The sequence below is a fragment of the Callithrix jacchus genome, chromosome X, assembly GCF_049354715.1.
Source record: "Callithrix jacchus isolate 240 chromosome X, calJac240_pri, whole genome shotgun sequence".
Taxonomy (NCBI): Eukaryota; Metazoa; Chordata; class Mammalia; order Primates; family Cebidae; genus Callithrix; species Callithrix jacchus.
The window spans coordinates 22,951,740-22,979,132 of NC_133524.1; the positions used below are offsets into that span (position 1 = coordinate 22,951,740).

General features: G+C 36.8%; 1 long non-coding RNA gene across 1 annotated transcript in view; it reads left to right on the forward strand.

Annotated features, from left to right (window-relative positions):
• LOC144580995 (uncharacterized) overlaps positions 1–21,382 on the forward strand; it is a 108,547-nt gene extending 87,165 nt beyond the window's left edge. The window contains exon 3 of the long non-coding RNA XR_013531442.1: positions 21,194–21,382. This is a non-coding gene — a long non-coding RNA (uncharacterized LOC144580995). The remainder of the gene's footprint in view (positions 1–21,193) is intronic.
• Positions 21,383–27,393: the final 6,011 nt, after the last annotated feature.

A 27,393-nucleotide genomic window follows, 5' to 3' on the forward strand; every position in this document is an offset into this window, starting at 1 on the left:
TAGATACATAAAGTAAGTTCTTAAGGCTCTTCAAAGAGACTTAGACTCCCACACAATAATAGTGGGAGACTTAACACTCCACTGTCAATATTAGACAGATCAATGAGACAGAAAATTAACAAGGATATCCAGGACTTGAACTCAGATCTGGATCAAGCAAACCTAATAGACATTTACAGAACTCTCTACCCCAAATCCACAGAATATACATTCTTCTCAGCACCACATCACGCCTACTCTAAAAGTGACTACATAATTGGAAGTAAATCACTCTTCAGCAAATGCAAAAGAATGGAAATCATAACAAATATTCTCTCAGAACACAGTGCAATCAAATTAGAACTCAGGATTAACAAACTAACTCATAACTGTACAACTTCATGGAAACTGAACAACTGGCTCTTGAATGTAATAAACGATGAAATGAAGGCAGAAATAAAGATGTTCTTCAAAACCAATGAGAATGAAGACACAATGTACCAGAATCTCTAGGACACATTTAAAGCAGTGTCTAGAGGGAAATTTATAGCAATAAATGCCCACCAGGGAAGTGAGGAAAGATCTAAAATCAACACCCTATCATCAAAATTGAAAGAGCTAGAGAGTATGATTAAAAAAAAAACTCAAAAGCTAGCAGAAGACAAGAAATAACTAAGAGCAGAACTGAAAAAGATAGAGACACAAAAAATCCTTCAAAAATCAATAAATCCAGGAGCTGGTTTTTTGAAAAATCAACAAAATAGACCACTAGCCAGATTAATAAAAAAGAAAAGAGAGAATAATCAAATAGATGCAATAAAAAACAATAAAGAGGATATCACCACAGATTCCACAGAAATACAAACCATCATCAGAGATTACTACAAACAACTCTATGCACATAAACCAGTAAACGTGGAAGAAATGGATAAATTCCTGGACACTTGCACCCTCCCAAGCCTAAATCAGGAAGAAGTCGAAACCCTGAATAGATCAATGAAAAAGGCTGAAGTTGAGGCAGCAATTAATAGCCTGTGAACCAAAAAAAGCCCAGGTCCAGATGGGTTCACAGCTGAATTCTACCAGACATACAAAGAAGAGCTGGTACCACTCCTTCTGAAACTATTCCAAACAATCCAAAAAGAGGCAATCCTTCCCAAATCATTTTATGGGACCAACATCATCCTGATACCAAAACCCAGCAGAGACTCAACAAGAAAAGAAAACTTCAGGCCAATATCCATGATGAACATAGATGCAAAAATCTTCAACAAAATACTGGCAAACTGATTGCAACAGCACATCACACAGCTTATCCACATGATCAAGTAGGATTCATCCTGGGGATGCAAGACTGGTTCAACATATGCAAGTCTATAAACATAATTCACCACATAAACAGAACCAAAGACAAAAATCACATGATTATCTCAATAGATACAGAGAAGGCCTTTGACAAAATTCAACAGCCCTTTATGTTAAAAACCTGTAATACTAGGCATCAATGGAACGTATCTCAAAATAATAAAAGCTATTTACAACAAACCCACAGCCAATATCATACTGAATGGGCAAAAACTGGAAGCATTCCCTTTGAAATCTGGCCATAGACAAGGATGCCCTCTATCACCACTCCTATTCAATATAGTATTGCAAGTTCTAGCCAGAGAAATCAGGCAAGAAAAAGAAATAAAGGGTACTCAATTAGGAAAGGAGGAAGTAAATTGTCTCTATTTGCAGATGACATGATTGTATATTTAGAAGACCCCCATTGTTTAAGCCCAAAAATCTGAAACTGATAAGCAACTTCAGCAAAGCCTCAGAATACAAAATCAATGTGCAGAAATCACAAACATTCCTATACACCAATAAGACTTAAAAAGAGCAAAATCAAGAATAGACTGCCATTCACAATTGCTAGAAAGAGAATAAAATACCTAGGAGCACAACTAACAAAGTATGTAAAGGACCTCTGCAAGGAGAACTACAAGCCACTGCTCAAGGAAATGCACGAGGATACAAACAAATGGAAGAACACTCCATGCTCATGGTTAGGAATTATCAATATTGTGAAAATGGCCATACTACCCAAGTAGTTTACAGATTAAATGCTATCTCCAACAAGCTACCTATGACCTGCTTCACACAACTGGAAAAAAACACTTTAAACTTCATATAGAACCAAAAGAAGGTCCACATAGCCAAGACAAATCTAAGCAAAAAGAACAAAGCTGGAGGCATCACGCTACCTGACTTCAAACCATACTACAAGGCTACAGTAATCAAAACATCATGGTACTGGTACCAAAACAGAGAACAGAACAGAGGCCTCAGAGGCAATGCCACACATCTACAACTGTCTCATCGTTGACAAACTAGACAAAAACAAGCAATGGGGAAAGGATTCCCTGTTTAATAAATGGTGTTGGGAAAACTGGCTGGCAGTGTGCAGAAAGCAGAAACTGGACCCCTTCCTCACACCTTACACTAAAATTAACTCCCAACGGATTAAAGACTTAAACATAAGACCTAACACCATAAATACCCTAGAAGAAAACCTACGCAAAACCATTTAGGACATAGGCATAGGCAAGGACTTCATGACTAAAACACCAAAAGCATTGGCAACAAAAGCCAAAATAGACAAATGCGATCTAATTCAACTCCAGAGCTTCTGTACAGCAGAAGAAACAATCAGTAGAGTGAACTGGCAACCAACAGAATGGGAAAAAATGTTTGCAATCTACCCATCTGACAAAGGGCTAATATCCAGAATCTACAAAGAGCTAAAACAGATTTACAAGCAAAAACAAACAAACAAACCAACCCATTCAAAAGTGAGCAAAGGGAATGAGCAGACATTTTTCAAAAGAAGACATTTATGTGGCCAACAAACATGAAAAAATGCTCATCATCACTGGTCATTAGAGAAATGAAAATCAAAACCACAGTGAGATATCACCTCACGCCAGTTAGAATGGTGATCATTAAAAAACCTGGAGACAACAGATGCTGGAGAGGATGTGGAGAAATAGGAAAGCTTTTACAGTGTTGGTGGGAGTGTAACTTAATTCGACCATTGCGGAAGACAGTGTGTCACTTCCTCAAGGACCTAGAAATAGAAATTCCATTTGACCCAGCAATCCCATTACTGGGTATATATCCAAAAGAGTATAAATCATTCTATTATAAAGACACATGCACACGTATGTTCATTTCAGCACTGTTTACAATAGCAAAGACCTGGAATCAACCCAAATGCCCATTGATAATAGACTGGACAGGGAAAATGTGGCACATATACACCATGGAATACTATGCAGCCATAAAAAAGATGAGTTTGTGTCCTTTGTAGGGACATGGATGAATCTGGAAACCATAATTCTCAGCAAACTGACACAAGAACAGATAATCAAACACCACATGCTCTCACTCATAGATGGGTGTTGAAAAATGAGACACATGGATACATGGAGGGGAGTATCACACACTTGGGGTCTGTTGAGGGGGAAATTGGGGAGGGACAGCAGTGGGTAGAGAGGTTGGGGAGGGATAAAATGGAGAGAAATGCCAGATATAGGTGACAGGGGGATGGAGGCTGCAAACCACATTGCCATGTAGGTACCTATGCAACAATCCTGCATGTTCTGCAGATGTACCCCAGAACCTAAAGTGCAATAAAATATATATATATATATATATATATGAATATATTTTATTTTATTTTTTTAAGATAGAGTCTTTGTTACCCAGGCTGGAGTGCAGTGACATAATCTCCTTGGCTCACTGCAACCTCCACCTCCTGGGTTCAAGCAATTCTCCTGCCTCAGCCTCCCAAGAAGCTGGGATTATAGGTGTGCACCAAAACACCTGTCTAATTTTTGTATTTTTTAGTAGAGATGAACTTTCACAATGTTGGCCAGGCTGGTCTCGAACTCCTAACCCCAAGTGATCCATTCACCTTGGCCTCCCAAGGTGCTGAAATTACAGGTGTGTACAGGCTCACCCCACTGCACCCAGCTAATACAAGTACTTTAGAAAGCTTTAACTTTCCTTACCCAATCTTGACTATCCTATTATTACCCACTATTTGAATGACCTCCTATTTTCTAATGCCACAAATTAGAAACCAGTTTGGCTTAAAGTGTTTGTCTACGTTTACTCATAGTTTACCTAGTTTTGACTTGCCATTCTTTCTTGCATCTCAGTCATGCCTTCTGTAATCATCTTCCTCCTTCAAGAAGTGAGTCCTTTAGAATTTCTTTACTGAAGGTCTATTGCTTGCATACTCTCTCAGTGTTTGTCCTGAGGGACTGTTTCCCATGAGCTAAATTAACTGCCTCTCGAGAATGCCATTGGTGGGGATAAAAGATGATTCATCGCCTGGTTTCCACTTCCCATTGGTCTCAGTTTAACCCACAATGCGTTCTCTCTCTCATATGACTAAGTTGTGTCCAATGGAGTCACTGAGTGACGTTAGCAGGGAACCTCAGGAGGGAGATAAGAGGTGTAATGCTTAGGTATGAAATTCGGTGCTGTCAAGTTGCTCCTACTGTCGGGAGCACAGACTTCAAATTTGTTGAAATCTACGCAGAGCACATAGCCTGTACCAGAATCAGGTAAAGCTGAGAGGATATAAAGTGGTACAAACTAAGTGGCCTATTTTTTGTGTGTTTTGTGATTTTCTCCCTTCTGTTTCTTTTTTGGTGAGTAATATTTGCAGAAAACGTGTCTGTGAGAATCCTTTGAAACCTGGACTTAATGTACTTTCCTCCAAAAAGCAATTGTGTTTACTTCTGTGAGATTTCTAGACCTCTTAAGCTCTGCTCATGGATTTTTTTTTCAGTTTTCAGAAGTTTTGTGATTTTTAGATCTAATTTTGCATGAGTACAAGCTTGTGGTTATACATTTTCAGGAGAGACCCTGCCACTCCTACGAAAAAGACAAAAGGCTAGGAAAGCCAAATGTCCTCATCATAACTCTCTATGAGCTGGGGTTTTCCCCATTTTCACAGTGAGTGAGTCGAGCTTCTAAAAGACATAAAGAAAACTACTCTCCAACTTTTCTCTTTGCTTAGGCTCAATCATCGTTCCTTTAAAACCCAAGACAAAACTCTAGGCAGCCAAGGATCTGCAGATAACCTCAGGACAGCTGCTGGCAGTAGCATTTTATCTCTCTGGACTTATGCTTTTGTTTCTTTTTTGGCCACTGAGGACTTCTTTAATTTTCTTGCTACCCATCTATCTGTCCGTCTTTCTGTCTGTAGCATTTTTATGTACATCCCAACCTTTTTTAGGTATTCTGTACTGGGAGTATTTTTCCACAATATTATCTGTTTAGTTAAACCAATATCAAAGTGCTACTGAATTATAAACTAACCATTAAGGCGTTACCTATTTCTACTTTACAATATCTGAAAATTGATAAGCATGTTATTTGTATCTTTCTATTGCTAAGGTCTTAGGATTTCTAGTTATAAGCTTTCTTGGAAGCATCCACCACAATTCCATTTCTTAGTGTTCTTTTTTCCTTAAGGCTGAAGTTCATACTGCCTCATTCCCTACATTCTGTCCTGTTTCTAAAAACAAGTAGATAAGCCCCTGTTATTTTAAAAGGAAACAGGGGATATATCCTGGTTATCATTGTCATATAAAAAAATCAACCCCAAACTTTATGGCTTCAAACAACAACAATCATTTTATGATTATATTATTTTGTATTGGGCAGTTCTCATTTGGGGTTTCTCACACAGTTGTAGTGACTAGTGTTGGAGTAAGCTCAAAGGTTTCTTCACTCACATGTAAGGTTGATGCTGGATGTCTGTTGGAACCTCAGCTGGGCTATGGTTAGAACACATGCCTGGAACAAGTGGTCTCTCTATTTAGCCTGGGCTTCCTCTCAGCGTTGTGGCTGGGTTCCAAGAGAGAGCATCCCAAGGAAGAGAGTGAGTTAGAAGCTGTATTGCCTTTTATGTTCCAAACCTGGAAATTGTCACTTCTGCTGCATTTTATTTGTTAGAAGAGAATTACCAAGACTGGTAAAATTTGTCAGGAGGGGAATTAGGCTCCGTCTTTTTAAAGGAGGATCAAATGACTTCAGGGACAACGATGACAGATTTAAATGGCTGAACATAGGAAAGTATCACATATTTATAAATTCTAACAAAATTTTGTTTATTTCCATGGTCATTGCTCTTCAATTCATGATCCTTGTTGATGGAAATATAAATACCTATCTGCCTTTGCTTTTGTTTCTCACAAGGCTTTGCTCCCTATTTTTTTTCTGAATCTTTATGTACATTCAAAATGTGAAGACATATTCAACCTACAATAATCTTTTAAATGTCTTTAAAGGACTATTTGAATAATCTTTACCTGGTCTTTCGGCCTCTTGTTTTATCCTCCTCCTCTACACTGACATACTTCCAAGCAGTATATCTGATCATGTCTCTCCCATGACTAAAAATCATGAGCTTTACTCCCAGCTCCTCAACATGGCACAAAAGGTCTTCCATGATTGGCCCCTTCCCCTCTTTTATGCCTTGTCTTTCATGCTTCATTTGCCCTTTACACTCTAGCAGAGCTAAATACCACGTGCTTTCACATCTCTGTGCCTTTAAACATGTTGATTCCCTCGCTGGAATACCTGTACCTAATTCATCTACTTGGAAATTGCATGCATTCTTAAGGTACATCCATAGAGATACAGGTGTTCATGTATCAGTAGTACCCATTTTTCAGTGTACTTGCTAGACCTAAACATTATTTTTGTTAACCTCTGAGTTGAAATCTCTTATTCTCTATTTCTTCTTCTTCTTCTTGGCAGAATGCAATAAATATGTAAATCTTTTCCTTCTGACATTAGAAGCAGCACTTATCAAAGTCCTTGGTAAGAGCTCAGAAATTTTTGAGACCCACCAAATCTTCAAAGGACACTGGTAAATTTCCCTCAAGAATGGTCTCACATAATTTTGACTTGGTGACAATCCCCACAGTCATAATCCATGGGGTCTCCAATTGTGAGAATATAGCTTTACAGATTTATCTAAAGTATCAACCAGAACCAAAGCTTCTCTATAAAGGCATGACTTAAAAGAAACAAGTAACTCACCAATATAAAAGGAATGCAGCATTGTTAAAAAAGTAAATAGCATTATAGAATATAGCATATAAAAATTTTAAACCATAAAAACTAGAGAGAAGAAAATTAATAAAATGGTAATTATTGATATATCATAATTTCAACTTTCCTATTGTTGGACATACAAATATCTCCTATTTTTCTTTATAACTATCATAGAAACAAACCTCTGAATGCACGAAAAGTCATATTCTCTTAATTTCTGTTGATATATTTTTGTATACATTCCTTCCCAGGAATAGAACTACCAAGTCAAAGGCTATGAGTTCTTTTAAGCCTCTTGATATACATTTCCAAACTCACCATTTTTCCCAACAATGTAGGAGAGTTCTGTTTAACTGCGCCCCCACCAGCTTTGACATTATTCTTTTTTGAAAAAGACTTGCTAATTTGAAAATTAAAAGGAAAACCTTGTCTTAACTTATAATTCAATAAAATTGAGTGTTTTCCATATTTTTCCAGGATAGAAAATGAACTGGACCTTGAAGGATATGATAGATTTAGGAGGGCTAAGACAAGATGGGTGAGAGGGATTGAATTGAAACAGTTATTTAAAAGGACCCTTTGTAATCCAAATTAATTAATTTCCTCAAGAAGATATTTTGATATTCTGCAGGTTATTTTCAAAGATGGGAAAATTGTTACAGGCTGCCTCACTTTGATTTCAAATATACCACAAACAAGACTTGTAACAGTTAAATCTTTATCATCCTTCAGATTTCCACTTAAAGTATTCTTGTTCAATCTTATCCCTTGTGAGAAGAATAAGGTAGCTTATATTTACAGCATCTAATGGGTTCTACATGGCCTAATTATGGAAGGGAATGAAATTTAAATTTTCATAACTTGGTGCCAATTAAGCTATGGATTATAAATACATGTTTTGTAAAGTTTCTGTTGTTGACTTCATGGCTTTTAATTATTTTCACTGAACTAGCTCTATATCTACTTATATGGAAAGTACCACACAGGGTGTGTTAATAGAATAAACATTTGGCTTCTTTGTTACTACCTCTTTTGAGACTCCTGGGAAATACTCAGACTCTGGTCCCAGAAATTAAGTGAACATACTCAGTGAGCCACTTTTCATATTATTCCCTACCCCCAGACTTGCAAACTGTAATTTTTTAGGTCTCTTGGGAAGTGGTTCATTTAGAAGAAATGTTAGCCACCAACCTCAGCCAGCTGTTTCTTTTCCTAAGGTGTTTTCCTTTCCTATTTCAGTTTAATAACTTGATTTGAATTAGACAGATTCCTTGGTTTGAAGTATTCATGCCATGTCAATGTCATCCGCTTTACTGTCTCTCAGGGAGATGGCCGTTTTGTTCCTTCTATTGGTCATTAAACCACTTTATTAAAGAAAATCCTGTGGCATTAGAAGGATCAGGATTTATAGACTAGGGGAATGATTTTATAAATAGTATCTGTCCATCTTCTATACAGAATGTTCATATCCTTATAAAACATGTTTTTCTGTACCCGGGTCTTCATTTACTGCTATTTTCTACCCACCTACTAATGCATACATTTTGAATTTCTATCTTAGCTAAATATGCCTGTCTTTTTCTCTTCTGTACAAAACAACTTGTTCAAATCCATAGGCCAACACCTTTCACACAGTGTTAGAAAAAGGGTTTGCCCAACCGAAGAGCTATAAGCTATTTATTGTGTTATGGCAAACTAATTTAACTATTCTGGGTCTCAATGTTCTCATAACTAAGTCAGAAGTTTGGAATAGATAACCTTAATGTTCAGTCCTGGTAAGGCATACAGTTTATCCTTATCAATGAGACAACTGATGACCAACCTCCCACAGACCTAGGACATGAACTCAAGGTGCCTGAAATCTTTCAGGTCCAGGATTTCAAGGCTCGTTTCTAACACTTTATTCTGACAAAAATGAGTGACTTTAATTCATCTCATTTAAATGGGGTGGTAGAGGAGAGATGGAGTGATGAGGTGAGTGGTAGAGAAATTATCATGAAGAAAGACCTAAAAGCAGGACAGATGTTGATGAACTAAAAGAGTGTACATGACTGCAGTGTAGAGACTGAGGAGGGTAGAATAAGAGATGTGGCTGGAGAAGTGGTCAGGGGCCAGGGCATGTATGACCTTTTGGTAATGTTAATGAGTTTGGATTCTTTTCAAAGTGGAATGAGAAGCCACTGAAAGGTTTGAAGAAGAAAAGTATCATGATCTGGTATTTGCTTCATCGGGGCTTTATCAATATGTAATCTCCAACATATACCACACTGTCTGGCGCATAGTAGGCCCTCAACACATTTGAGGAATAAATAAGTGAACAGAAGAATAAAATAATCAATGTAGTCATAATGTGAAGAATAAGTCAGAAGCATGGGAGGGGTGCTATTAGAGAGCTATTACAGTATTCCAGCCAGATAAGTCTGTGGTGGAAGCATTAAGAAAGGAAGCAAGCAGATAGATTTCAGAAGTATCCTGTACATAGAACCATCAGAACTTTGTCAGATTGTGGAAGGCATTGAAGATGGCTTCTAGTTTTCTAGCTTGAAAAATATGGTAGCTAGAAGTAGCGTTTCTTAAAATGAGGAATAAAGGAGAACAGATTTGAGAAAAGACCAAGGGCTTGAGTTTGAACATGATGAATTTGGATGCCTAGGAGAAGATAGCCAAGTGGAAATATCAAGTTATCAATCAGATGCATCAGGTTGGAGGTTAGAAAGGAGATTCGGGATAGAGATGTAAATTTGGTCACTGCCTACAAATAAACATTTTTTTTATTGCATTTTAGGTTTTGGGGTACATGTGCAGAACATGCAAGACAGTTGCATAGGTACACACATGGCAGTGTGTTTTGCTGCCTTCCTCCCCTTCACCCACATTTGGCATTTCTCCCCAGGCTCCCCGCCCCCCGCTGTCCCTCCCCTATTCACCCCAATAGCAAATAAACATTTTAAAAATAACTATAGGCAAATGCTTGGAAAAGAGAAGCAGAACCTAGGCCTTAGGAATTCAACATTTAGAGTTTTGGCAGAGAATGAAGGCCCAGGAAAGGAGATAAAAGAACGATGTCTAATAGAAGAGGTGGCAAAGTCAAAAAAGCAAGGCATCCTGGAAGCAATTAAGAGTATTTTAGTAAGGAGGAGAAGCAGCTAACAGTAGAGAATTCTTTAGAGGGGAATACATGATAATATTCTGTGTCAAGGTAAGATTATACATATTATGTTGAATCCTGTTAAACTGATTTTTTGTATTTAAAAAGATGGCCAAATATTGGCAACTTTGTATGGGTCAACATAATACACAGTTTGCTTGAAAAGTATAAAAGTATTTATTTCAGGAGAACTTCTCTTCTATTACACCTGGAACGACAATTGTAACGTCTTCTCTGCAACATCTCTGTCTATTTTTGTTTTTTGCTTAACTTCTTTTGGTAAATGTTTATTTACTTGGTTTTTATTCTAAAGCTTGGGGAAGTCATCAAAACATTTTAAGCTGAGAGTGGCAAGATCTGAATAGGTTTTGTTTCATTTGACCGTAAACTAGTGAACCCATGTCTGTTTTCACCCATAACTCTTTGCTTAGTGTGTAGTTCACAGCAGGAATTTGATATTTTTTATATACCAGAGAGGTTCTTTCCTCAATGTGCAGCACAAGCCCAGTCTGAAAATATTTTCACTAATGTTTTTAAAAATTATTGACATTTAACCCTCACCATATAAATTATAGAGCATCTTCAGCTTACCTATCATTGCTCTTATTATCTAAACCATGACTTTTGCCATTTCAGTGTAGAAATTCCTGAGTTACAGAGTTAAGGCTGGTTTCATTTTGATGTCAAGACAGACATTGGACTGGGAGTTCAGAATCCTGGCACTGTTTGCTGCAATATGAGCAAATTCACATGACCTCTGAAGGCTTCAATTTCTTTACCTTTTTTGGTTATAATTCTTTTAAAAATAACTAGATTGAACTAGATGATTTCTTTTGGTTTTCTTTTACCTCTAACATTTTATGCTTCTATTAATGATTCGACATTTAGATAGAATATTAGTTTCTTTATTTTGGCGTATTTTCCTCAACCCGAAGAAAGCCCCGTGACTAGTGTTCATTTTCCCTAGACACCCTCCCTAGACACCCTCCTAGTGGCTTGCGGAAGCCACTTTCACGGGAACGTGAAAGACTCCTTTGTTGCCTTCTCAGAGTGTCCAGCCAAGACAGAATATGATGGATCCCATTTATTTTTTGTCTTGTAGAAGTTGTAAACTAGCTACCTGCTGGCCAGGGCCTGAGGCCAACGTCAACATGCTTTGTTTATCCCCTCAAGTACTTTTTAATGTGAGCCAATGCTCTAAAATTGGGAGATTTCACATAAAAATGTAGATTTTTAGTTTCTTTAAAAACTCAAGATCTTTGGCCAGATGGGGTTGGCATTCTTTTAGGACAATTGACTGGGTCTGAGTAGCAGTGGCTCCCCTTTTGGACTGGAAGTTCATTCTCTAGTTCATGACTCACCAGTCCGTGCTGCTCTTTTGTGCCCTGCCCTTCTCCCACATTTACTCACTTTACCAATCATTGTAGATATTTGGGTTTGATCCACACAGGATGACCCAAGTTGGAAAGGCATCTCAATGATGGAATTTCAATGCAATATGAGCCCTATCCAGGTATGCAGCTCAGTTTCTCATCTCTTTTTGCTGAGACCTCCAAGAGTCTAAACCACTGGTCAAAATATTATTTAAAAATAGTAAGCAAATTAAGGCAGCAGTACTTTGCTGTGTTTGGTCATGGTTTTCACGAATGCCCCAGATCAGTGTTTCTCAGCCCTGGCTATGTACTGGAGTCATCTGAGGCAGTTTAAAAAAATATCCATATCTAAGTTTTACCCTAGAAAAAACTAGATCAGAATCTCTAGGGAGAGGCCCAAGCATGAGTATATATTTTTTTAAATCAGATGTCCTAATGTGCAGCCAGGGTTGAGAAACAGCACTACAGAAGCTGCAAATCCATGAGTACTGACATCATCAGCCTAGAGAAATCCTCAAAAAGTCTGGGGAGTTATTTGTGGCTGGTTTTGCAGCCTTTATGGTGTCAGTAAAACTGCACCCAAGAATAGCCTCCTCCTCACAAACTGGAATGCCCATCTGGCTGGTGCACTTCCAGCATCGGCCATTTAACCTGCACTACCTCCTTTCATTTATGTGAAAAATGTAGGGTGGAGTAGCGGTGGAAAAAGGCCTAAATCTAGTGTTGACAGGTAAAAATGGGAAGGGAGAGATGGAGGGCTGGTGTCTTACAATCCAAATGGCATTTCATCTGTTATGAAAGCAAAAATAGTTTCGTGATCTTAGCTTTTAAGATGATTGAGAAAAGAGTGAAAAATAAACTGGTGGGAAGACAGACAAAAACATAAGTTAAGAAGAAGTTGTTTCTATTTGAAGTGTTTGTTTTCTTTCAAGCATCCCCATTTGGGTTACTTTGATCTGGAACATCTAAAAGATGACTTCCCTCTTGGAGCGTTGTTAAAAATGTAAAAGAACAGGGAAAAATCCAAAGTAATGCCAAACTAATAATTGTTTCCAAAGTTTCCACAGATACTATTTTTCCAAATGACCCAGAATAATAGGGTGAGAAAAAGTGCTTTAAACAATAGTGATTCAATGACATTTTCCTTGTCTGCCTTCCCTATAACATCAGAACAATAGACTTTGAATCCAAGCCTAATATGGAATTGAAAAATTGCAGACTTAGGGTTTATGATGAACACAACCCAGCTGGAGCATTCAATGAACAATGGCAGGAGGATTTGGTGAAGCCAATCTGGCCTGCTGTGGTTCTGCCACAAGGGAGGATGGGTTTTAAAGGACACAGCCTAATTTCTCTCTGCAGCTGGGTGTCATTGACTAATGAAAATATATTGGCATGCTGCTCATGGGTTATTGTTCTATGTAACTGCACCTCTTAGCTGGGGATTTGTAAGCAGACCATGATTGAAAGCAATATGACTGCTTGGTTATTAAAATATTCCAAATACAGCCTGCCCTATTTATTGGAAACAAAGTTTGACAAGATTATGTTGATGTGAGGAGCAGATAATGAAACATCTCTGTGCATAGGCACTGCCAATGTCAACCTGGCAGAATTACAGTCCTTAAATATATATATAGGAAAATGAAATACAATTATTAATACTTCCAGGAAGTGATACAGTGTGAGAAAAGAAATAGACATGAGGAATAGGATCCTGGTCTACTTCTAACAGGCCAATTTATCATTTTTATAAAATGGCTGCATGTCTCATTTGTGGGAACTCTTCAAAGAATGAGAAAAAGCATAAACGCCTCTAAACCTCTAAAAATCAGGCATGTTTAAACAAACATCTTCAAAAACCTGATGACTAAATTAACGTTTTAGAAAGGCTTCATTTTTTAAGGGTAACTTCTTCTAGGCTAATCTAAGCTCAAGCCTATTTATTTATTTAGTAATTTAAAAGCACACTTGTCTGGGCACAGTGGCTCATGCCTGTAATCCCAGCACTGTAGGAGGCTGAGGCAGGTGGATCACGAAGTCAGGAGTTCAAGACCAGCCTGGCCAGCATGGTGAAACCCTGTCTCTACTGAAAATACAAAAAATTAGCCAGGCATCGTGGTGTGTGCCTGTAGTCCTAGCTACTCAGGAGGCTGAGGCAGGAGAATTGCTTGAACCCGGGAGGCAGAGGTTGCAGCGAGCTGAGATCGCACCACTGTACTTCAGCCTGGGTGACAGAGCGAGACTGTCTCAAAAAACTAAAAAAAAGAAAGCACACTTTATTAACTTGAATAATTTAATTTTGTTTTCTTTTGCTTTGTATTGTTTTTGGGAGAAATGTCTAAAAGCAAACAAAGATAAATGTCCAGACAGGCAATATTCACCTTAAAAAGCACACAAAACAATAGAAAAGGCCTTGGTCTAAGAATCAGAGGATCTGAGTTTTAATCTGAGGTTTGACTCTAGCTGGAATTATAGAAAAGTTGCTTTCATATTTTATGCCTAATTTTCACACCCACTTGTCATATTTACTGTCTGTATTTTGGCATTTGACAATATTTTTCTGTAAATATTTTAGGAATGCATGTCTTATATTCAGCAAATTTATGCATTTCTAGTATCTGATTTCTTATGATTTACATCCGTTTAAACATGGAGGGCTATGAACAGCCAGAACTTTCCTGGTGCTGGGGCCTTTGGGTCCCCCGCCCTTCAGTTTTCCCTCTCTCTGACTTTTACTCTTTCCTCACTGTCACTCATTCCAAAGTGCCATGCTTTCAGCCCTTCATCCTTTCTTGATCCCCTTCTTCTGCCCCTTAGTCTCCTCACTCTTTGCCCTTTAGCAGTCCCCTCTCTGAGGTAGGCAGCCCAGAGGTGCTTTTTGCAGGCTTGAGTTCTCCCCCGTGCCCTTGATGGAGCAAAGTCAGTTGTACTTTGCTTAAAATGCTGTTTTAAAGGCAAAATGAAAACCACTCAACTTAAATTTAAAAGTCTTCAAAAGGCTGTTAAAAGCATCACATTCAATTATAAAATGGTCTGAACTATACCTTTTAGAAAGACATTTTTAAATAAAGCAATAAGTTTGGCTAATTGGCAAACCGCTCATTTGCTGAATTAATTTTCAGCGAATTGCACTGGAGCCAAAACCCGTCTTAGTTTTGCTCTTCTCTTTCCTTCTTTCCATCCTCCAGCCACCTCCTCTTTTTTTCCCACCAGCTTCAGTCAATGTTTAGTTTGCTGATGATGACTTCTGGTATTGAATGGAATAAAGCAGTTGGCAGGAATGTGTAGAAGATAGAAAAAAGGAACATGGCTTGATTGCAACAGTTTCCAGTGTCCCAAGTAGGGTCTTACAAAGCCTCTTTCAAAGTTTGATTCAAGAGCAGAATTTGATCAGGAGCATTCTGGGGTTGCAAGGAGAGGTCTTAAAATGTTTTACCACTTGAAATTACTTTTCTGAGTGAATAAGGATTCTCTCAATATGGTGTAATAAAAAATAAAGAAAAATGTTGAAACTGATGTGTTGACACTCATAACCACCAATTTCAAAAACTTGCAGAAATCTTATATTTCTCTTGGATTAGATGTTGTAAGCAAATGCTGCACACAATACTCATAAAATAATTTTATACGAATAAAGTGCAGCCTTTATCAGTTATATATATTGAGGTTACATAAGATTAGATTCAGGGGAAAATGGTTTTATTGTTAATAAATGCTTAAAAACCACTGATAATATAAAGAAGAGAGCTCCAGACTTGGAAAATGACTGTTTGACACCCATGGTCTACTAGTAACTAGCTCAGTGACCTTGAGCAAATCATTTAAAAGTTTTGGGCTTCAGTTTAAATTTATGTCACAAGAGAGAATTGTGTTAGTATCTTTTTTAGAAAACAAATAAAGATAACCTATATGAGTGATATGGTTTGGATTTCTGTCTCTGCCCAAATCTCAGGTCAAATTGTAATTCCCAGTATTGAAGGATGGGCCTGGTGGGAGGTGACTGGATTCCCCTTTGCTGTTCTGGTGACAGTGAGTTTCCATGAGACTTAGTTGATTAAAAGTGTGTAGCACCTCCCATTTCACTCTCCTCCTTCAACTGCAAAACATGCCTACTTCTTAGCTTTCCACCATGATTGTAAGTTTCCTGAGGCCTCCCCAGGCATGCTTCCTGTACAGCCTGCAGAACTGTGAGCCAATTAAACCTCTTTTCTTTAAAAACTACCCAGACTCAGGTATTTCTTCATAATGTGAGAACGGACTAATACATTCATATATCCAGAAGATATACAAATGTTTAAAAAGAAGCTGGTTGGTGCAAAGAAATGTCTAGTAGGTGACAAATGTGGAGAAATGGACTTTGTCTCAGATTAATTTCATCTGATTTGCCTAATCTCATCTCAGCTAGGTAACACTCACTTGCTCTTTCTTTACCTCAGCTAGTAACTCTACTTACCATGTTGCTCAGAAAAACATAAATGCCAATATGAGCCAGTATAGAGAATTCATGAATATCCAAGGGTACCATTGCAAGGACTATTCTATTCCTGCTTATGAGGACCTTGAAGTTGAGTTTCACTAGATGTCAAAGACACATAACGAGATTCTCTCACATCCCTCATTTGTAAATACCACTCTTCTATAGCATGTAATTTCCTCAGTGAAATTCAGATTCCTCAGAAGAGTTATTGTCTAAGCAATCCTGAGAAGAAAATAATAGCCTCATAAGTGTTCAGGTACTTCCTCAACCTGCCTTCCTTGCTTGGTAGGCAGCCTCGATTCAAATTCCTGCCTTATACAAATTACAAGTTACTAAGTATCCTAGATCTGTAGAAGCATTCTAGCAGTGTCAGAAACTTATATATTAAATCCTAGGCTGCTGAAGGTCTTTGGGCAGTATTAAAGGCTCAGACTCTAAATTTAAATACCTAAATCTGAAAGGTGGCCCTGCACTTACTACCTAGGCATCCTTAGGCAAGCTAGTAAACTTGAGGTTCATCCATAATAAAGTGGGAATAAGAAAAAACTTCTAGGTCCAATATTATATTCTAGTTAAATCACTAAAATCAATTGGCTGAACAGCTGATTTGTTGAATAAGAGTATTTTTCAAGGGACCTATTAGCCTCATTTACCAAATTCATCACTTTGTCAAAAACTTGCTTCCTCATTATTACATCTAAATCACACTGCATGTAATATTGAATAGGATTGTTCTAACAGCTTTTGAAAATTTCTGTGGTTTTTACTTGACTAGTTTTCATTCTGTCTATAGAGCAGCAGTTTTAAGGAATATTCAATTTGTTACAAACTAAGACTGGTAGGGTGGTTTTTGATATTTGTACAAATACATGTAGTAATCAGAAAATGTATTTTTTCTATTATACAACATTTCAGAAGGTCATGTGGGATTTTTAAAAATTTTATATTGAATTCCTTTGGATCTTCTGGAATGTCATTTTCTCATTTACTCTGCTTTTACCATTTTTAGGATTTTTAAATCAGAGTTTCAAGTAGGAAATCAACTTCTATTTAGCCATTTGAAGAGCCAGATACTTGGCAAATGTATTTTCAACACATTGCGCTGCTTCTATTAAGTTCAACATATATTTCTTGTGTGCCTAGAATGTGCCGTCCTTGGTCTGATCATACCATGGGGACAAGACAGACAGGGGCCTGCATGCTCATTTCCCATTCCAGTGAAAGAGATCAGCAATAAATAAAAGGTGATAACTCCTATTAAGGAAACAGAACTGGGTGTCAGAATAGACAGTGCTACAGGGCTGGGGCAGGCAGGGGACTGCTATCTTAAATAATAAGGTAGTTAGACAAAGCTTGTAGGGGGTGAATACCCTGAGCTCAGGAGATGCCTTTGTTGGGAAGGGTAATTACGAGCCATGGGGCAGAAAAATATTGGTGGGGTGAGACAAGAACCAAAAGCAGTGGCCAAAGACAATATTCATTAGCTTTGCTATTGTGGTTGAGGGTTGCCCAGCCTAAATGTATCTCTTTTCATTGTGGTATGTTCGGTTTATGTATGACCATTCATATAAAGACTGGATGTTTGTGTGCCATTTTTCCTTCTTCTGCTATATAAATGTTAGATATTGCCTATATTCAGAAACACAGCAGCACCATGGAAACAAAAGATATATATATATATCTAACAATCAATCAAGTTGGACGTTTTTGGCAAAAGGTTTCCAGTGTACACTTTCATTGATACAGTTTTAAAATGCTGTAGCAGCATTTTAGTGCCTGATTAATGGGTTTATTTACTTCAAAGCCTACTTCAAACTATAATGTCTTTGGAAAAAAATACTGAAAAGATGATTCAGAAAAGCTTATCAGCATTATTTCACTTACCAAACTTTCTTGTGCTACTTTTCACTCTAACAAAAATACCAATGGATACTAATTCTACAGTGGTTTATGTAGGTAAAAGCCTTTTATTTCAGTACAAAATGTATATATATTGCCCACAGAATAAAATGAAAAATAAGATACAAAAAACACATTATAGAGCCACTTTAAAAGATAGGTGGGGGATAACTCAGAATTATATCTGCTCCTTACAGAGTATGTAACTTGGCATCAGAGTAAATCACAACAAGAAGGGTGGAGAGCCACTTGGGAATTTCTCAGACAAAGCAATGTATCACATAGAGGGTCAGTGAAGTCTTGGTGCTGTTTGAGAGTCTATGAGGGGTTTGAATAGCACCACCCTGTAAGCTTTATTTCAGTGGATTGGAGACTTGTCTGTGCATCTGTGTCACCTGGGAAGCTTACTAAATACAGAGATTTCTGAGCCTTATCTCAGACCTGTGGGTCACAAACTTGAGAGCAGAGCAAATTAAAAAACAGAAAACAAAAAACAAATACTTTCCAGCTGATTCTGATGCGTGTACAGGGAGCAGGCTTATATTCAGTAACCATCTCTATATGTTGAGAGAAAAAACCAAATTTATAAAAGAGAATTCTAGAATAGCTTGCAAACTGTGTTTCCAAAGAAGGATGACAGGGTCACCTGAGTTGGTAATGGAGATGACAGTGGTAAGAGGGAGGCCAAACCACAGGGCTTTGAAGTTCTGGCCCTACTTCACAAAGAAAACTCATTTTTATCTGTTTTAATGTTTTTTTTTTTTTTTTCATGTTGAAACATTCTGGTCTTGTACTTAGTAGCATTAAAGTCATATGCATCCAGACATGTGTGGAGGACAGACGGTAGCAGAAAAGCTGTAGGATAGGGAGAGATCTCAGGCTGGATTTGTTTTAACTCTATGCAAACAAAAGGTTTGCGGGCCCTCATTTCCACATCAACATTTCCTTTCTCGTCCAAAGCTCTGATCATTGTTGGAAGGGCCTGACAATAAAACTAAGCTCTTGACAGGAGAGTTGTCCATGGTTGGGTCCAAAAAAGTTCTTGGAATACAGGCACCATGCCATTCTTGCTAGGCTTCCATGAGTGATGTAGAAGCTGCTGTTAACAGGAGGCCCTTGCTGCTTGGTGACAAGCAGGCTAATTCTTATTGCTTATTGGTGCAGGGATGAAGTGTGGGACTCATTAGCACCTGGGTGGATAGTTTTGGGAACTGGCTTAGCTTCCTTATGCTCCCTGGTTCCAGCAATCGGTGGCTATTACTTGAACAGAGACCATGATGTTTCTTGAGTGCTGACCCAGCTCCTCTCTTTGGGGCTACTTCATTTAGTCCTCTCATCTTTGCTCACCAGCCTCTCTTCTGCATGTTTCTCTTTATTTCCACCCCCTGCTTGGGAAGCCCTTGTCTAGACCTGTGATGAATGGTCTGGCCTTTTTTCCATTCTCCTTTGATTAAGGCATAAACTTTAGGTCTTATTCCTTCAAGGTTTGGCCTTTTGGATTCCAAAACTTTTAATCCTTGTTTATCAAACATCTTGGACTTCAAGTGGCCATGGTATGTTTTCATCGGGGGTGAGTGAGGAATGGCAATTATGTGAACAAGAAAGGAATTTCTAAACAACGTATTAATTTCTTTAAATATTATCCTATTGTTGTGATAGGGACCCAATATTGAAGACAGAAGAAATGTTTTGAAAATATAGTAAATAACATTTTTTAAAGCCAGTAATAATAATAATGTTAATAAAACCACAGAAACAAAAGGGTGTGCCCTGTTGTGGAGGAATTTGAAATGAATAGTCATTTTATGAACAGAACTTTGGATAGGCTGAAGGGTAAGGCCAGAGTCATCATGGTAGGTTTGGGTGTCAAACTAATATAGAAAGCCACATATGAAAAAACAGTTCCATGTTTACTCGAGAATTGGCAAGAACTATTACTAATGTATCAACTATGTATGTATATACAATTGTTCATAATATGTATATACAATAGATAGACAATATAATGGCTATTCCCAGACATTAGCTAGTGGCTACAGTAGGAGGAAAGAGAAACAAATCTATTTTATTGCCTTGTCTCTTTGTGGATAAATTTCCTTCCATAGGATATTTGTTGTTTAAGGAAAGCCCTGCAATGAACAGAGGTATTAGCCTAAGAAATGTTTTGAGTAATTTGCCAAGGACTAAACTTTTGAGTCTATGGCAGGCAATTCTGGTCAATAGCTTGCCTGAGAGAAACAATATCTGCAGAAGCATTATTTGAAGGACATGGAATCCATTCATTTCTCTCAGAAATTCTCAATGAAGCGGTGATGTTCATTTAGGATATTGGAAATCTTTATTGTATAAGGTGTAAGGAAGGGGTCCAGTTTCAGTTTTCTGCATATGGGCACAGGGAGGGGAATATCACACAGTGGGGCCTGTCAGGGGGGTGGGGATCAGGGGAGGGATAACAGGAGAAATAGGTAATGTGGATGACTAGTGGATGGGTGCAGCAAACCACCACAGCACATGTATACCTATGTAACAAACCTCCACATTCCGCACATGTATCCAAGAACTTGAAGTATAATTAAAACGTAAGTACATGAGAAAAAAGAGAAATCTTTACTGTATAAGACTGTCCTATGCATTTTAGTATCTTTAAAATTCCCAGAATTTTCCCACTAAACATCAATGATGCTCACCTTATATCACTGTGACAAGTAACAATTTCCCTCTTACAGTTCCAAAGCCAAAGCACCCATGCTTAGGTACCACTGCTACACAACCTAAAATATATTGATGGATACAACCCAATAGACTCATAGCTGGTATTAAACGTTCTGAGTCATAACTCTAAGAAACTTTTCACTATGTTTATCATAAAGATACTTTTGTCAGCACAATTAAACTCTGACCTTTGTGAGACAGAATTGGGAGATGTTTTGTGCCCTGGTCTCAGTAGCAGTGGTGTTTTTCCCGAGTAACTAGTTTACCTTTTCCCATATAGATTTTGCATAATTTGAAAGCATCCATTTTCCTATGGGCATTTGCAAAGCTGAGAAGCCTAAGGTGTTGATCCACCTCTGGCATGAACACTATTGTGTTCCAATCTTACTTCTGGTTCCCTATTAGTTTTCTGACATTATTTGACCTTTGACTCATATTTTTCATATTTTAATGGGTTTTTATTTTGCTATGTTACAGGGATATTGCAAATGGCTTGAAGTTCTTTATGAATCAAGGTAAGATAAAAATGTGTGCATATATTCACATAGATTCATAGGGTTCATGGAGTGTGAAATTTGTGGGATGTAAATGTAAGCGTATTTGTGATAGTCAAATAATTTTACTTTCTCTATAGTAACAACAGTTGGAAATGAAAGTAAAACCTTATAGGAGAACAGCTAAATTAGAGAATTTAATTATTACAACAGCACAATTGTTTAATTTGCTAACTGTATTTTCTTGGTACATAATCCTCGTACATTCTAAAGAGTATAACTTGATGCTTAGCAGGGGGCTTATCAATTATTTTGCCTCCTCTAATTATATAATTTTAGCCGAGTCATAAACTTAAGGGAATAAATCAGGTAATTCATATTATGGCATGTATATGCTAACAATATTAGTTTATTGTTTTTACAAATCATTATTTGTATGTAAAATGAAGTGTTTAATTATTTTCAGCTACTTATAGTTCTAAAATTCTCAACAGCTAAAAAAAGATAGACTAACTTTCCCCTGAAGGTGTTTGTAAACAGCATTTCTATCTAAAAGGTTAGAACATATGTGAGAAGAAGTAAGTGGGTGGAGAGATGGAAAAAATTAGTTCTCATATTCAAAGACCCTCTGACCACAGGAAGTTTTGCTAATGTAATCACTATTGGCATGGACCATGGAACAGGTAAAGTTCAAAATATGAAGATGCAGGCAATAATACAAGATGCTTGTGTGCTTAAATTACATGTTTTGAAGGTCAGAATACCATATCTTAAGTAGGAAAATGTTCAATATTGATCTGAAAATATAATGGCTGGGACACTTATTATTTAGGTCACTGAAAAATAGAAATAACTCAAACCCCAAACTTCTTTTACAGTTCAGGAAATTAGATGCTCAAAAACAGGGGAAAGAGAAACAGAAAATATTTGAGCTAAAATTCAGGGAAATTTCTGACTCGAAGCTGTGTGAGTGTGCGTGTGCATGTGTGTGCCTGAATATGTTTTCTCTTATTTTCTCTCCTACTGATATTGAAACAGTGTTTTTGATTTGGACAGAAAGAACATGGCTGAAAAACACAGCTCTGCAAATCCAAATTACAAGGTACAGACTGTTATTAGGATGTTAGATTAGACAGTGGCAGCAGGACAAGGCAAACAGGTCACAATGAAATTCAAAAATAAAAAGATATGCTGCCAAGAGACAACTCATTGAGCTGCTAGCCTTGTTTTCTCCCCCATAATAAAATGATTTTGGAGAGACTACTCAGCCAGAAAGGTAAGCCATTTGCAAAATTTAAAAGTGCCAGTCATCGGTAAGGCCAGAAGCCAAGACAGAGGAAATTTATGAGGAAGAATAGGATTGTCACTTAGAAGTCAGAAGAAGATAAGAGAAAGACAATGGAGCCTCTATAGCCAAGTTAATTATTTAGGGGCTTGAGTTCAGTTTCTGGACTTTCCCTCTCCTGAAGCTTTTCTCTCTTCCTTCCTTTGGTCTGCCTTTTAACCATTAAACGGACCATTTGAATCAACTGGGGGAAAGGAGAGGGGGAATTATACTAATTAAGTCTGTCTTGCAACAGTGGTTCACCCAAAGCAATGCAATTCAAAGATAGAGCCAAATAGTCAAGTTTTGCTCTTTATCTTTCTATTTCAGTTTTTTTTCAAAATCAGATAATGATCATTTAATGATTTGTCAATCTAAAATATAACTGTGGCACTTGTGTGTGCAGGCGTAGGCACGGAGCTCCTCTGAGAAGTCTGCAAGACTTAAATTGACCTATTTTCTCAGAAATAGGGACAACTGGTGAAGCAGAACCTATCAATGTGGGCTGATACACAAATTGCTCAGTTGGACAAATGTATTTGTATATGTGGACATTACGATGAAGGACTAGGATGAATCATTCTGCCATGTCACTTGCCCTAAAAAAACTTTCAGCATGCTATGTTAATTTTAAAATAATAACTTTAAAAGTAACTTTTTAAACTTTAGAGCAGTGTTGGATTTACAGGATTATTACAAACATAGTACAGAGAGTTCCCATATGCCCCCTATCTAGTTTCACCTATTATTAACAACTTTAGTATGGTTGTTATTTGCCATCATTAGTAAACCAATACTGATACTTGATTATTAACTGAAGTCCATGCATTATTCAGATTTCCTCAAATTTTCCCTAATGTCCACTTTCTGTTCCAGGCTCCCTTCCAGGTTGCCAGATTACATTTAATAGACATGTCTCCTTAGGCACTTCTAGGTTGTAAAAGTTTCTCCAACTTTAATTAATTTTTGACTGTCTTGACAGTTTTGAGAATTACTGGTCTGGTATTTCGTAGAATGTCCCTCAGTTATGATATCCTTCATAAACATCAATTAAACCAATCATCAGCTGGGATTTGTCTGGTGTTTTCTCATGATTAAACTGGGCTTATGGGTTTGTGGGAGGAAGATCACAGAAATAAAATGATATTCTCAACACATTACCTCATGAATACAGGCTATCAATATGACTTTCCACTGTCAATACTGATAATCAACTGACTGGCATGTTTATCAAGTTTCTTCACTGTCGAGTTACTCTTTCTTTCCCCCCTTCCTTTCTATATTATACTCTTTGGAATAAAGTTACTATGTGTAACACACACTAAAGGAGTGAAGAGTTGTGCTGTACCTCCTTAAGGGCAGAGTATCTGTAAATTATCTGGAACTCTTCTGCTTGGGAGACGTGTTTATTATGTCCCATTTATTTAATTATTTAATCACTTATATCAGTTTGGATTCATGGATATTTATATTATAACCCAATATTACTTTATTGCTCAAATTGTTCCAGCTCTTTTAGTTGGCTCCTGTACCCCCATGTTATACCCCCATCATTCGCTGTTCTTTTTCTTTTGCATTTTTTACTTTCTGGAACTATGAGATGCTCTAGGCTCATCTTAATGTGGTAGATTACACTGATCGATTTTTTATATTGAACTACCCTTGCATACCTGGAATAAATCCCACTTGATTAAGATATACAGTTCTTATTTGACATTATTGGATGTGCTAGTATCTTGTGGAGGACTTTTGTGCATTTGTTAGTAGTTAACTAATTTTATTTTATTTTATTTATTTTTTGAGACAGAGTCTTACTCTGTTGCCCAAACTGGAATGCAGTGGTGTGATCTCAGATCACTGCAACCTCTGCCTCCTGGGTTCAGGCAATTGTCCTGCCAAAGCCTCCCAAGTAGCTGGGATTACAGGTGCATGCCACCACACCTGGTTAATTTTTGTATTTTTAGTAGAGATGGGATTTCACCATGTTGGCCAAGCTGGTCTCAAACTCCTGACCTCAGGTGATCCAGCCACCTCAGCCTCCCAAACAGTTGGGATTACAGGTATGTGCCACCGCACCCAGCTGCCTAATTTTATTTTAATTAATTTATTTAATAACCTTTTTCAGCTTTGAGGTATAATTGACAAATAAAAATTTCATATATTCAAGGTATACAATATGATGTTTTCACATACATATACATTGTGAAAACATTATCATAATCAGGCTAATTAACAGGTCCATTACCTCACATAGTTACTTTTTTGTGTTGAAAATACTTAAGATTTTCTCTCTTAACAGTTCAAATATAGGATACATTATTCTTACTTATAGTCCAGGCTGTACATTAGGTCTCCAGAACTTATTTATCTTAACTACAAGTTTGCATGTATGTTGATGAGAGATAGTAGCCTAAGGTTTCCTTTTTGGCAATGTTATCTTGTTTTAGTATTAGGGTAAAGGTACCCTGATAGAATGAGTTAGGAAGCATTCCTTCTGCGTTTCTGCTTTCTGGGAGAGATTGTGGAGCACTGGTATTATTTTTTCCTTAAATGTTTAATAGAATTTACCAGTGAAACGATCTGGGCTTGATCATTTCCTTTTTTGAAAGGCTATTTTATTGATTTGTTTTTTCAAAAATGAATAATAGTCCTATATCTATTTCTTTTGGTGTGTGTTTTAGTGCTTTGTATCATTCAAGAAATTAGTCCATTTCATCTAATTCATCAAATTTGTGGATGTAGAGTTGTTCAGAATACTGTATTCCTGTATTATCTTTTTATATTCATGGAACAGTAGAGATAACCCTTCTTTCATTTTTAGTATTGATAATTTCTTTCTCTCTCTCTCTGTTAGCTTGGTTAGGGTTTTGTTTACTGATTTTTTTTTCAAAGAAATTGCTTTTGGTTTGTTAATTTTCTCTATTGTTTTCCTGTTTTCAATTTCATTGATGTAGGCTCTAATTTTTATTTCTTTTCTTCTGCTTGATTTAGGCTTAAATTACTATTATTTCTCTAGTTTTCTAAGGTGGAAACTTAGGTTACCAATTTTTCAATCTTTATTTTTTCTAATATATGAATTTAATGCTATAAAATTTTCTTTAAGCATTGCTTTTGCTGCATTTCACAAATTTTGATATTTTAGTGTCATTTTCTTTTAGTTCAAAATATTTTAAAAGTTTTAAGATACTTATTTAAGTCATGTGGTATTCACAAGTGTGCTAATTTACAAATATTTGGGAATTTTCCAGGCATCTTTGTGTTACTGGTTTCTAGTTCAATTTCATTGTTGTCTGAGAAAATACTTTACATAATTTTTACTCTTTTAAATTTGTTAAGGTATGTTTTATGGTCCAGAAGATGGTCTGCATTGGTGTATATTCCATGTAAACTGGAGAAGCATGTATATTCTGCTGCTTTTGGATGGAGTCCTTCATAAACATCAATTAAATTAAGTTAATTGATAGTGCCATTTAGGTCAACTGCAGCCTTAATTGATTTTCTGCTTGCTTCATACAACAATTACTGATAGGGGTGACAGAGGATGAAGTCTCCAACTATAATAGTAGACTCCTCATTTTATCCTTTTAGTTCTGTTTTTGTTTCATGCATCTTTAGAGGCATTTATGTTTAGGGATGCTATGTCTTCTTAGAGAATTGACCCCTTTATTATTGTGTAATATCTCCCTTAACCCTGATAAATTTCCATGCTCTGAAGTCTGCCGTGTCTGAAATTAAAAAAGTTACTTCAGCTTTCTTTTGATTAGTGGTAGCATGTTATATTTTCTCTATCACTTTACTTTTAACCTATCAGTTTTCACATTTAAAGTGATGCTCTTGTAGACAATATATAATTAGGTCTTGTTTTACAGCCACTATGACAATCACTGTCTTTTAACTGCTGTATTTAGACCATTCACATTTAAAGTAATTATTTATATATTTGGGTTAATATTAACCATGCTTGTAACTTTTTTCTTATATATTACCGGAAGCTTCCGTTCTGTATTTCCTGGTTTGAGTTGAGCATTTTATTTCATTCAGCTTTGATTTCTTCTTTTAGCATAGAAATTATGCTTATTTAAAAAAGTTTTTTAGTCATTGCCCTAAAGTTTACAAAATATATTTTAAACTAATATAAGTCCATCTTCACACAACAGTATTGCATTTCACGTGTAGTGCAGGTACCTAGTAACAGTGTATTCTCAACATCTTTCTCTCTTCCCTTGGGACATTGTTTATCCATACGCTATAATCATATAGTACATTGTTACAATTGTTATTTGTTATATATAATGAGTATATAACTGTATATAACAATTAAGAATAAGAAAAATAAAATATTTTATTTTACCTTCATTCATTCCTTCTCTGTTGTAGATCCTTTCCTTATGTAGATCCAAGCTTCTGACTTTTACAGTTATCCTTCTGTCTGAAGAAAATCTTTTATCTTTCAACATTTCTTGCAGGGCAGTTCTGCTAGCAATGAATTATCTTACTTGTTTGTCTGAGAAAAAGACATTTGACAAAAAATTTATATATAGAATTCCAACTCAGTGATTTTTCTTTCAGCACTTTAAATACTTCACTCTACTCTTTTTTAAAACTCTACTCTCTTATTTTTTATCTGAGAAACATTCATGAATAATTTCTTTCTGTATAGAATACCAGGCTTGTGATTTTTCTCTTTTAGCACTTTACATATTTCACTCTATTTTCTTGCATGGTTTCTGATTAAAAGTCAGATGTAACTCATATTCTTATTCCTCTACAGGTAAGTTGTTTTTATTCTCTGGCTTCTTTCAAGATTTTCTGCAGTTTGAATATGATATGCCTATGTATATTTTTTGGGATTTAACCTG